At 43.4% G+C, this 12178-nt stretch overlaps 1 protein-coding gene across 2 annotated transcripts in view; it reads left to right on the top strand.

Annotated features, from left to right (window-relative positions):
- Positions 1-789: 789 nt before the first annotated feature.
- The window catches only part of MMS22L (MMS22 like, DNA repair protein), a 384598-nt gene continuing 373209 nt past the window's right edge, over positions 790-12178 (top strand). Inside the window, exon 1 of one of the 2 annotated variants that reach the window (XM_085857867.1) lies at positions 790-977. The gene's annotated coding sequence lies outside the window, so the exon portion shown is untranslated. Of the gene's footprint in view, positions 978-6974; positions 7125-12178 lie in introns of those variants that run through there. The other variant, XM_085857868.1, reaches the window with a different exon arrangement.

Raw genomic sequence — 12178 nt, 5'->3', positions numbered from 1 at the left:
ACCCGAATTTTGGTTGGCTCCCCAGAATTTTCTACAAGGATTTGGGTTTGCACTAATTGATAGGTGTTAGTAGACACCTAGAGGAATATGTTAGTGAAGAAATTTTTTGGTAAGCAATTTTTTCACAGATGGTCAATACAATTTGCTAAAATTCCCTAACTACTTGGAGTTTTCTTAGTTTGCACACAAAGTTTCAGGCTGCTCGGTTTTATGGTTTTGGAGGATGCACACACACACACACACACACACACACACACACACACACACACACACACACACACACACACACACACACACACACACACACACACACACACACACACACACACACACACACACACACACACACACATACACACACATACACACACATACACACACACACACACACACACACTATCATGAGTATAGATACATGTTCACATGGTTATCTGGATGTGCTCAAAGTTGAAAATGGCAACAACCCAAAGAGGTTTTCTGCACAAAATACAATATTGACAGAAAATGACAATGAAATATTGTAGGTGGTTTAAACGTTATTACAACGCATAGTCATGTTTTTTATTTATTGTCCAATCAACAAAAATTTCACAGAGCGGTGCGACGGCGTAAAACGCAGCGGTGGTGTAATCATAGTTGTTATTTTTGGGAAACTTCCGTTATTTTTTATTTTTTTATTTTAAGAAACAAAGTGTTTGTAAATGAGCTACATTGTTCACATTATTTTGTAATTTAAAGGTGATAGCGTGTAATTATCCCCACACAAGGAAACCTGTGCGGTTGTTTTTATTACTGTACATCCGCTACCCCGTGAGGCGCGTGTGAGCGGGAAATTCGTCTTTCGTTCTCTCACATCTTGTGGTAATGTTTAGTCAGCACATTGGTTACCTCAGCGAAACTTTGGGGAGGTGTTTTTTTTTCCATCCCAAGTGCTGATGAATTGAGTTCGTGAAAGTCAATCCGGTGCTTTTGTTCAGGTGAGAGTTAAATTGGCGCATTCGTGAGTCGGTGTGACGTTCGCGGAAATAATTCACCTGAAGCGTTTTGCTTTGAGTTACTACGTATTGGAGTTACGCCTTGGTAAACGTGTGGTGAATTCCTTTGGTAAAGCAGAAGCGTCTGTGCAAGCTGCCCGAGACTGCTGCCACTTGACCCTGTTGTGGAACGTCGGCCGATGCCCTTGTGGGAATGACATGACCAAGGACTCCACGGAAAGCTCCTGTCGACACGAATGTTTTTCATGATATTTCGGTGCTCATTGTTATCTCCACCACCGAAGGGTGACGGAGGTTATGTACCCCCCCCCCAATCTCTGTTTTTGTCTGTCTTTGTCTGTGAGGAGGCAACCTCAAAAAGTTATGGACGGATTCGGACGAAACTTTGGACGGACAGTTTGTGTGTGTGATTAAGGTCGAACTGATTCGATAATTTTGAAAGTGATTCTTCACCATTGATGGGGCCAAAAAAAAACAAACTATATACCAGGGTGGCCCAGATGTAATTAGGGCAGGCAGAGAATTCAAGCAGTAAAAGGTCTTCCATGGTTCAAATCTTCCACTTTTTGGGGATTCTGGAATCAGAATTAATAATTATCGATTTCTAACATCAAACAAAAATCGATCAATAATCAAAATAATAACAAACTCGTCTGAAGACGACGATGGTTCACGAGCGGTATTTGACGGTGTGGTTTGTTTCAGAAGTCAAGGATGAGACGATGTGATAATTTTTGACCAAGTTATAAAAATGATCATGATGTGGTACGAGTGACAGGTTATTAGCTGCAAAATGTCGAAAACCCGGTTTGGTTCAACAACTTTCAAAATTTGACCTTTGCATAACCTTTAAAGGTCACAAAAGAATGTTGTGGACATTAAAGTAAGGAAACAGGATACGTGCTATAGCTTATTGGAGTTAGTTCGTCGAAGGTCGAAAACCCGGTTCGATTCCAACAACTTTGAAAATTTGACCTTTGTGGCCTTTACAGGTCAAAGGTCATGGATTATGACCTTTGGTGCAAAACTTCCTCTGGAACATTCCAAGAACAATATAACGTCATATAGGCTATATGGCATTTCACACTCCTCGGATTATCCATACTTTGATGAAATCAGCGTAAAAACAAACTTGAAGGGGGCGCCACGGGCAAGGTGTTCGAGATAGAGCAAAATGGTTTCAAGACTTGAGGTGGGGAATGACCTCAACATTATGCATAAAAAAATATTGTCATCCGAGCTCTCAAAGTTTGGATGGTCATATGATTTTTATATAAAAATTTGCAATTTTCTAAGTTTTTGACCTTGTGACCTTGACCTTGGGACAAGAATGAAAAATCAGACAACGGCAAGTTTTCGATCAGGGGTTCCCAACCTGTGGTACGCGTACCACAGGTGGTACATTTGGACTTTCTCGGTGGTACGCGGCAGCGTGTTTTTATTTTTATTTTTTAACGCAGTTTTTATTTTACTTCTCTCTCGTGCAGCTTGTGCACAATAATTAAATTTATATCGAAAGCGGCTGTACACTGACAGCTGTTTGTTATCGGCCATTGTGCACAAGTCTTATTATTCGTTTTGCCTCTACACGCCACACTGTCATCATTGCTTATTGCCCGGCTTATCGTTACCGTTATCGTTCACCAGCATCATGTCAATGCGAAAATATTCGGCGAGTTATCTCAAGTTAGGCTTCACTTCCATCCAAAAAGGTGAATTAGAAGCTCCACAGTGTGTTATTTGTGGAAAAGTTATCGGCAATCGATCTATGAAGCCAAGTCTATTGAAGCGCCATTTTGATTCTGTTCATCCTGAACACAGCGACAAGGACCATGATTTTTTTCGTCAAAGGAAAATGCCATGAAAAGAGCACGTTTCGACGACAGCGGCATTTTTCAGCAGCCGTAAAGGCATCCTACTTAGTTGCACTGCGAATTGCAGAACAGAAAAAAAACCTCACACCGTCGGTGAAAGCCTCATCCTTCCCTCCACAAAGGATATCGTACGTCTCACGCTGGAAGAACAAAGCACCAAGAAGCTCAATTCTCTTTCGTTGTCAAACAACACAGTTCAGAGGCGCATTGAAGAAATGTCAACCAATGTTTGTGACCAGGTGGTGGCAGAAATCAAGGCATCTCCATGCGGATTTTTTTTAATGCAATTGGATGAGTCAACTGACGTGGCAAATTGTGCCCAACTGTTAGCGTTCGTTCGGTACGTGCATGAAGCCAAGTTCAAGGATGAAATACTATTTTGTCGCCCGCTTAAAACCACAACGAAAGCGAAGGACATTTTCGAAGAGGTGTCTTCGGTCTTTGATCAGTTGGGCTGTCATGGGTTGATCTGAAAGCTGGAGCACCATCTGTAGTACAGCCTATGTTGGGGTGCAGATCAGGTTTCCAAACACTTGTGAAGGCAGTTGCTCCTGAAGTGCGTGGCCTACACTGTATGCTCCACCACCACGCACTCGCAGCCAAGGTGCTCCCCAAGCCATTGACAGACGTTCTCTCAACCATGATCAAAATTGTGAACCATGTGAAATCCCAGGCTCTCAATTCGTGACTTTTTCAAGAAACTTTGCGAGGATTTCGACTCCGACCATAAAGTTCTCTTATTCCACACTGAGGTGAGATGGTTATCCCGTGGAAATATGGCGGAGCGCGTGTTTGAACTGCGAGCTGAGCTTCGTGAATTCTTCGAAAACGATGGAAAACCAAAGACTGTCGATTTCGTCGCTGCTTTGAACGACCCCCACTGGGCATTGCACCTGGCTTATTTGGTCGACATTTTCTCTCAGTTAAACACCCTGAACAAGTCTCTTCAGGGGACTGACGTGACTATCATTGACTTCATAGACAAGGTCAAGGGATTTCAGGAAAAAACTCCGTCTGTGGAAGAAGAATGTCGAAGCGGGAGTGGTGGTCATGTTTTTTTGCACAGCCGATATTCTTCAGAAGCGTGAAAAGAATCCCCCAAGGGAGTTCATACAACTGGTAAAAGATCACCTCGCTTATTTGGATGAGGAAGTAAATTCCTATTTTCCGGATTTCAAGGAACTGGATCTGAAAATGATTCGCAACCCATTTCGCATGAATGCATTGGATTTGCCACCTGGAACAGGACTGCAGGAAAGCTTGATTGATTTCAAGAACGACTCCACCGCCCGAGATCAGTTTGACGAGATGAATCTTGCGGACTTCTGGTGTGGAATGTTGGGGTCCTACCCTAAGCAAGCTGCCCTGGCTGTTCATTCGCTCATCGTATTCCCATCTACATGGCTGTGTGAAGCTGGGTTCTCGTCAGTCGTTATTCTAAAAACAAAACAAAGTTCCCTACTGGATGTTGAACATGATGTTCGGTGTGCTTTATCCAAAACAAAGCCTGACATTGATCTGCTTGTGAGCAAGAAGCAGGCTCAACCATCCCATTGACTGGACATTTTACACAATCAAATAGGTACTTACTGTATCTTTGTTTTGTTCAGATCAGATTGCTCAATGTCATAGTTGTGAATTGTTAGTATTGTTTAACTCCCCATTGTCGTATCTGTATCGCAAATAAACACTTTTCGGTGAATTTTGGTACAGTGGTACTCGGTGGGACCACAAACATGTGAAATGGTACCCCAGTAAAAAAAAGGTTGGGAAACCCTGTTTTAGATAATTCATTTTGCTATTCAAATACCGAAGAACCCATTCCATTAAGTCAATTCCCTAGGAGAAGATAGATTTTTAATCCGATTACCCCCTAAAAATGGCTATGTTTTGGGCGTTGCTCCGCACCCGCACCCACACCCTCATCCAGGAAAACACAACTAGACATTGATATCGAACACATAACCAAGTTTAATCAAGATCGGATGAAAGTCCACGAAGTTATGCTCTGGACAGACAGACACAGAGACAAGCCAGTAGGCGGACATGGGTAGTAGACTACCCAATATAACCTGACACGATGGGCCCATTCGATGGGGAATGACCTGAGGATTAAGCACAAGAAAATTCATGATTCCAGCTTCAAGGGTTAATGCTGCAGATTGTTTTTTCGTTAAAATACCCCCACATTTAGAGGTTTTTCGGCCGTTGCTAGGCAACTGAGGGGTCCATAGCAACGGTTCTTTCTCACACATGACTAGGACATACCATGAACCTACCATACCAGTTTCATGTATATCTGACTCAGTCTCTGAGATATAACGAACTTCGTTTTTTTATTGTTTTCGACCAGGGTTCATTCAAAGTCTATCTTCTCCGACAGTTTTCATAGGATCCGGCTGTAAATTTTTGACAATATGGCTGAATGTACTGCCCACAGTCACTCGTGGCCCGATTTTTGATTTTCGAAAAAACAATTTTTTTATGATTTTTCAAAAATTTCAAAGTCCCGTTGCTTGGCAACGGTGGTGTCCACAGCAATGGTTCTCATTTGCACACAACTAGGTCATGGTATGAACCTACCAACCAAATTTCATTGAAATCACCATTTTAAATACTGATAATAAGGGAAGAACAAATGTCAAAAAAAAAAAATTAATAAAAATTTTTTTTTTTCTATTAGATTGACTACCCAACATAACGAATATAGTAGTCACTCTGGCTGGCACTTGTGAACCAATTATTAAATAATGATGAAATTGTTGACTGTTTTTCCGGCAACTGTCCTATTATTTCCTGGCCACCTGAATATAGCACGATGTCTCAAAAGGTTGTGGATGGATTGTGATAAAACTTGGTGGATGAGTTGGGTTGTTGACAAGAACAAGCCGATTTGATTTTTGTTCAGGTCCCAATCTGGAGCTGGACTATCAGTGGGAATGTGAGAAACAAAATGTAAACCGTTCAACCTAGCGGAGGTCATAATACAAATTTCTGTCCGACACTAGACACAAGATCATGTCCAATGGGGATTGGTGGAGTGCTCATCCAACTTCTCATGTTTCGATTTACCCGCCGATCACATCACATTCTTTCTGGTTGAATGGTTTGAATTAGTGGGAACAATTGTCTGGGTGGCAGACGGATGGTTGCTCTTTGCGGATTATGTGGTTTTATTGTGTGGGAGATAATCCGTGGCGATGCTCAGCATAAGAGTCAGGACACTTTGACCAAACCACCGCTGACACTTTTACCAAACAAACTATGCCAACTTGTTGTGCTCCAGGCTGTACCGGGACTGAGAAATCGGATCCAAAATGTTCATTCTTTTCTCCACCATGGGGTAAATGGAGCTCAATCAAAGTCTGCTTGTCCCCATTGAAACTGTTCCATGCTCTGGAAAAGTGGGTCCACATCTGTGAACATCACTTCGAGGAGAGGTTTCTGTTTGTTGACCCCAAGTATGTAATAGCACCACATTTGTATCCCAAAACCAAGTCAACCCTGACGGATGATGCATACCCATCCATGTTTGAGCATATGGCATGTGCACCACCACGAAAGGTTTCAGAAAATCAGGAGAGAAAACGACGTCGGGTCGAGGTAATCATAACACATGCATACTCGTATACAGTACGGTACTGTACTGTACTGTATATGAAAGATGACAACATGATGTTCCATATTTTGTCCACAAAGTAGTGGCTCGTGAAGGAGCAAAGTCACAGAGAGAAGGCTATGCACCGACAGTGGGGCATCACGTGAAATCAACAAGGGGATGAACCTTAGCAACCTGCATTTGATTGGGAGATACAAAGGGGAGGAGGAAGAGGAGGAGGAGGAGGAGGAGGAGGATATATTTATCATTTATGTAAATGATAAATATGTCTTCATTTACTGTGTTTCCTTGTCTCACAAATATTGCATTTTGTTGTTTGTCGTTGGCCATTGATATTGGCATTAGATGGATGTGAGGTTTTCACAAGATCAGTAATGTTAATTTATATCGGTTTTGGTTGCCAAGGTGCATTTGCATGGAGCTAATAACATTGACAAATCAGGTTATACTGCATATGTAAAACGTATGACCAGTGCTCGATGTTTGAAGGATCTCGCTGAATGCTTAAGGGAAGAAGCTGCATTGACAGAGACAGCAGATGAAACACCTGAGCCATCATCAGCAGCGTGATGTAGATGACGTCATGATCCAAACAAACACTGGACAAACGTTCTGTTCTTGAAATACATCGTTCAGGTAAACATATTTCATTCTTCTTGTCTGTCACACGTGATGACTCGCAACAACACTGACATTCCAAAGCAGTCAGTAATGGCTGACACAGGCCATACAAGCACCAGTCCGCGGCTTGCCCGACTCTAGCTTCGAGGTGATTCCGTAGATCGTTGGTCTCTGGCTCTGTATCATGGTCACTGTTTGAACTTTCCTCATGGTGGCGACAGTCAATTCTGTGTCAGAATGTTCTGGTTCAAAGGAATATGGTTGAATTTCACGAGCCATGTGGACGGAGAGATCGAGGATAATGGGTATTGCTTGACGTGCATCTGGCATCAAGCACGGGTGACGTAGTCCGCGCTGATTGGTTGATAAACTCCAGGATAGTGACTGACGGAGCTGCCAAAACGGCGGCGAATTTGAAGTTATTTTGGGAAATATCTACCTTGTATGATCAAAATCAGTTTGTAATGGGTGGCAGATATGATTTCTCATCTATCTACAATTCCAGGTGTGTGTGTGTGTGCGTGTGTGTCCGCTGTTTCTCGACAACCACTGGTCCGATCTAATTGAAACTTGCCTGGTATATTGCTGGGGAACTGAGGATGTGCCTTTTCAAGGTTTGATATTGTTACGTTTGAGGGGGGGGGTATGCATTCAAAGGGTAATTAGGATGTTTAATAAGGTATGCCATGCTGTTCGAGTTTACCAGGATCTCGATGTAATAAGTAGCAATTCAATGGTGATAAGTTGTCTAGTAAATGTTCATTTCTTCAAGGGGGAAATGATAATTGTCATGTAATTAGATAGGGACACGGGATAGGGTAAGTGTGTCTGCGTAAACCCCTTTTGGTATTCTCTGGAGAATAGCCGTGACGTCACAGGACAGTGCAGCGGATGGCTCCGCCCCGTGATCACGATTGGCGGAAGGCGACGGCGGTGGGCCAATAAACGGCTCGATTGGAAGTGACGAGGACCAAGGATAAAAAGGTTCTGTTCGGGGTCGAAAAGGAAGAGGAAGAAGATTACAACCAAAAAGATCGTGTTTTTTTGGTGGGGAGGCTGTTGCGCGGGGAGCATCCTTGTTGTTGTGCTGATTCGATCGTGTTCCTGATCGTGTCTTGGAGCCTTGCTGAGCCTCGTGCCTCACCTTGGTTGGCTCTGGGGTTCTGCTGACTCGGAGTACGGGGTCGAACGGCGGGCGAACCTGCCTCCCTCTCCTGCTCGCGGCTTGGCGCCAGAACTGGTTCTCTGGCGGCTGTGAACAGACTTGGGCCAAAACCAGGAGGTCGACAGCACCACGGTTTCTCCTGCCCCCCTGACGAGAGCAAGGCCAGCTCGTCCGACGCCGATCCAGGGACAGTTGCGTCCACACCACGGTCCAGCCTGACCACCAGAAATAGCTACGTTGTGTGTGTGGTTGTGTGTGTGGTTGTGTGTGTGGTTGTGTGTGTGGTTGTGTGTGTGGTTGTGTGTGTGGTTGTGTGTGTGGTTGTGTGTGTGGTTGTGTGTGTGTGTGTGTGTGTGTGTGTGTGTGTGTGTGTGTGTGTGTGTGTGTGTGTGTGTGTGTGTGTGTGTGTGTGTGTGTGTGTGTGTGTGTGTGTGTGTGTGTGTGTGTGTGTGTGTGTGTGTGTGTGTGTGTGTGTGTGTGTGTGTGTGTGCGTGCGTGTGCGCTTGGCGCCTTAGAAGGTTTGAGATCTCTATATTCATTGGAATTGTCTGTGTTTTTCCCCACGCCCGATCCCACACCATCCCGTCGAATCGCCCCGGATCCCTCTTCTTGCAGAGTCTTGTTATTTCTGGTAATAATAAAAACAAATAAACATCATCAACTCAGTGAAAAGTGAATAGTGCCACCTTCCTCGTCCCGTTTGCGGTAGAGCGATTAGAACCGCCATGTTTGGGTTATAAATAAATAAACCGCCTCCATCGTTTCGGCTCATTCTACGTTGGCGGGACTGTTCAAGTCCCGTGGACGTCACAATGTTAATCGGACAAGTGCTTCCCAAGTTATGGCCATTTATTTACCAACCAATGACAGGACACGTTGCTGCGTGGGCGTGGCCGATGCGCCATTTTGTTACCAATGACAGGACACGTTGCTGCGTAGGCTTGGCCGTTGGGGAAGAGATCCTCAGCCGCGTTCCCCATTACGGGTTACAACGTACGGACTTCCGAATAGTGATGACACTGTATTCTAATAATTTCTCGATTTCTTATGCGCATTTATAGATATATACAATGCCGCAATCAAGTCATTGTTTACGAGAGCGAAGGAACGGCCTGTGTGTTTGTTGTTTCTGGCACGCGGGTTGAAAGTTTTTTTTTTTTTTTTTTTTTTTTTTTTTTTGCACGTATGGCCACGCACGTACGGGCACGTACTGGTACTTCAAAGGATAGGAATTTATCACTATCATGGTACTGACAAATTTTCAGCAAAGTATCCCTTTTAAGGTCAAATGTGTTTTATGGATTTTGCAAGTATTGTGTTATGCATGTAATTTTTATTATTATTATTATTATTTATTTATTGATTGCAGTGATTGGAGACTCCTGGTGAAGCTTGCATTGAAATCACAGGCATGACAGACATGGATTGCTGAGTCTCTCTCTCTTTCTCTCTTTCTCTCTTTCTCTCTTTCTCTCTTTCTTTCTCTCTTTCTTTCTCTCTTTCTCTCTTTCTCTCTTTCTCTCTTTCTCTCTTTCTCTCTTTCTCTCTTTCTCTCTTTCTCTCTTTCTCTCTTTCTCTCTTTCTCTCTTTCTCTCTTTCTCTCTTTCTCGCTTTCTCTCTTTCTCGCTTTCTCGCTTTCTCTCTTTCTCTCTTTCTCTCTTTCTCTCTTTCTCCTCTTTCTCTCTTTCTCTCTTTCTCTCTTTCTCTCTTTCTCTCTTTCTCTCTTTCTCTCTTTCTCTCTTTCTCTCTTTCTCTCTTTCTCTCTTTCTCTCTTTCTCTCTTTCTCTCTTTCTCTCTTTCTCTCTTTCTCTCTTTCTCTCTTTCTCTCTTTCTCTCTTTCTCTCTTTCTCTCTTTCTCTCTTCTCTCTTTCTCTCTTTCTCTCTTTCTCTCTTTCTCTCTTTCTCTCTCTCTCTCTCTTTCTCTCTTTCTCTCTTTCTCTCTTTCTCTCTTTCTCTCTTTCTCTCTTTCTCTCTTTCTCTCTTTCTCTCTTTCTCTCTTTCTCTCTTTCTCTCTTTCTCTCTTTCTCTCTTTCTCTCTTTTTCTCTCTTTCTCTCTTTCTCTCTTTCTCTCTTTCTCTCTTTCTCTCTTTCTCTCTTTCTCTCTTTCTCTTTCTTTCTTTCTTTCTCTCTCTCTCTTTCTTTCTCTCTCTCTTTCTCGCTTTCTCTCTTTCTACTTTCTCGCTTTCTCTCTTTTCTTCGCTTTCTCGCTTTCTCTCTTTCCTTTCTCGCTTTCTCGCTTTCACTTTCTCTCTCTCTCGCTTTCTCGCTTTCTCTCTTTCTCGCTTTCTCTCTCTCTCGCTTTCTCTCTCTCTCGCTTTCTCTCTCTCTCGCTTTCTCTCTCTCTCGCTTTCTCGCTCTCTCGCTCTCTCGCTCTCTCGCTCTCTTTCTCGCTTTCTCGCTCTCTCGCTTTCTCTCTCTCTTTCTCGCTTTCTCTCTTTCTCGCTTTCTCTCTCTTTCTCGCTTTCTCTCTCTTTCTCGCTTTCTCTCTCTCTTTCTCTCTTTCTCGCTTTCTCGCTTTCTCTCTTTCTCGCTTTCTCTCTTTCTCGCTTTCTCTCTCTCTTTCTCGCTTTCTCTCTTTCTCTCTTTCTCTCTTTCTCGCTTTCTCGCTTTCTCTCTTTCTCGCTTTCTCTCTCTCTTTCTCGCTTTCTCTCTTTCTCTCTTTCTCTCTTTCTCGCTTTCTCGCTTTTTCTCTCTTTCTCGCTTTCTCGCTTTCTCTCTTTTCTCGCTTTCTCGCTTTCTCTCTTTCTCGCTTTCTCGCTTTCTCTCTTTCTAAACGCTTTCTCGCTTTCTCTCTTTCATTCTCGCTTTCTCGCTTTCTTTCGCTTTCTCGCTTTCTCGGCTTTCTCGCTTTCTCTCTCTTTCTCGCTTTCTCTCTCTTTCTCGCTTTCTCTCTCTCTTTCTCGCTTTCTCGCTCGCTTCTAAACAAACTCGCAAACTTATCTCGCTTATCTCTCTCTTTCTCGCTTTCTCTCTCTTTCTCGCTTTCTCTCTCTCTTTCTCGCTTTCTCTCTTTACTCGCTTATCTCTCTCTCTTTCTCGCTTTAAACATCTCTCTTATCTCGCTTTCTCTCTCTCTTTCTCTCTTTCTCCTTTCTCGCTTTCTCTCTTTCTCGCTTTCTGCTTTCTCGCTTTCTCTCTTTCTCTGGCTTTCTCTCTCTCTTTCTCGCTTTCTCTCTTTCTCTCTTTCTCTCTTTCTCGCTTTCTCGCTTTCTCTCTTTCCTCGCTTTCTCTCTTTCTCGCTTTCTCTCTCTCTTTCTCTCTTTCTCGCTTTCTCTCTTTCTCGCTTTTCTCTCTCTTTCTCGCTTTCTCTCTCTTTCTCGCTTTCTCTCTCTTTCTCGCTTTCTCTCTCTTTCTCGCTTTCTCTCTCTTTCTCGCTCTTCTCTCTCTTTCTCGCTTTCTCTCTTTCTCGCTTTCTCTCTCTTTCTCTCTCTCGCTCGCTTTCTCTCTCTTTCTCTCTCTTTCTCGCTTTCTCTCTCTTTCTCGCTTTCTCTCTCTTTCTCTCTTTCTCGCTTTCTCTCTCTCTTTCTCTCTTTCTCTCTTTCTCGCTTCTCTCTCTCTTTCTCTCTTTCTTTCTTTCTGCTCTTTCTCGCTTTCTCTCTCTTTCTCTCTTTCTCGCTTTCTCTCTCTTTCTCGCTTTCTCTCTCTTTCTCGCTTTCTCTCTCTTTCTCGCTTTCTCTCTCTTTCTCGCTTTCTCTCTCTTTCTCGCTTTCTCTCGCTTTCTCTCTTTCTCGCTTTCTCTCTCTTTCTCTCTCTTTCTCGCTTTCTCTCTCTTTCTCGCTTTCTCTCTCTCTCTTTCTCTCTTTCTCGCTTTCTCTCTCTCTTTCTCTCTTTCTCTCTTTCTCGCTTTCTCTCTCTTTCTCGCTTTCTCTCTCTTTTCTCTCTTTCTCGCTCCTCTCTCTTTCTC

This window comes from Eptatretus burgeri, chromosome 15 (assembly GCF_056783735.1).
Source record: "Eptatretus burgeri isolate ZD-2024b chromosome 15, Ebu_testis_v1, whole genome shotgun sequence".
Lineage (NCBI taxonomy): Eukaryota > Metazoa > Chordata > Myxini > Myxiniformes > Myxinidae > Eptatretus > Eptatretus burgeri.
This window is presented reverse-complemented; position numbering and strand designations above follow the sequence as displayed.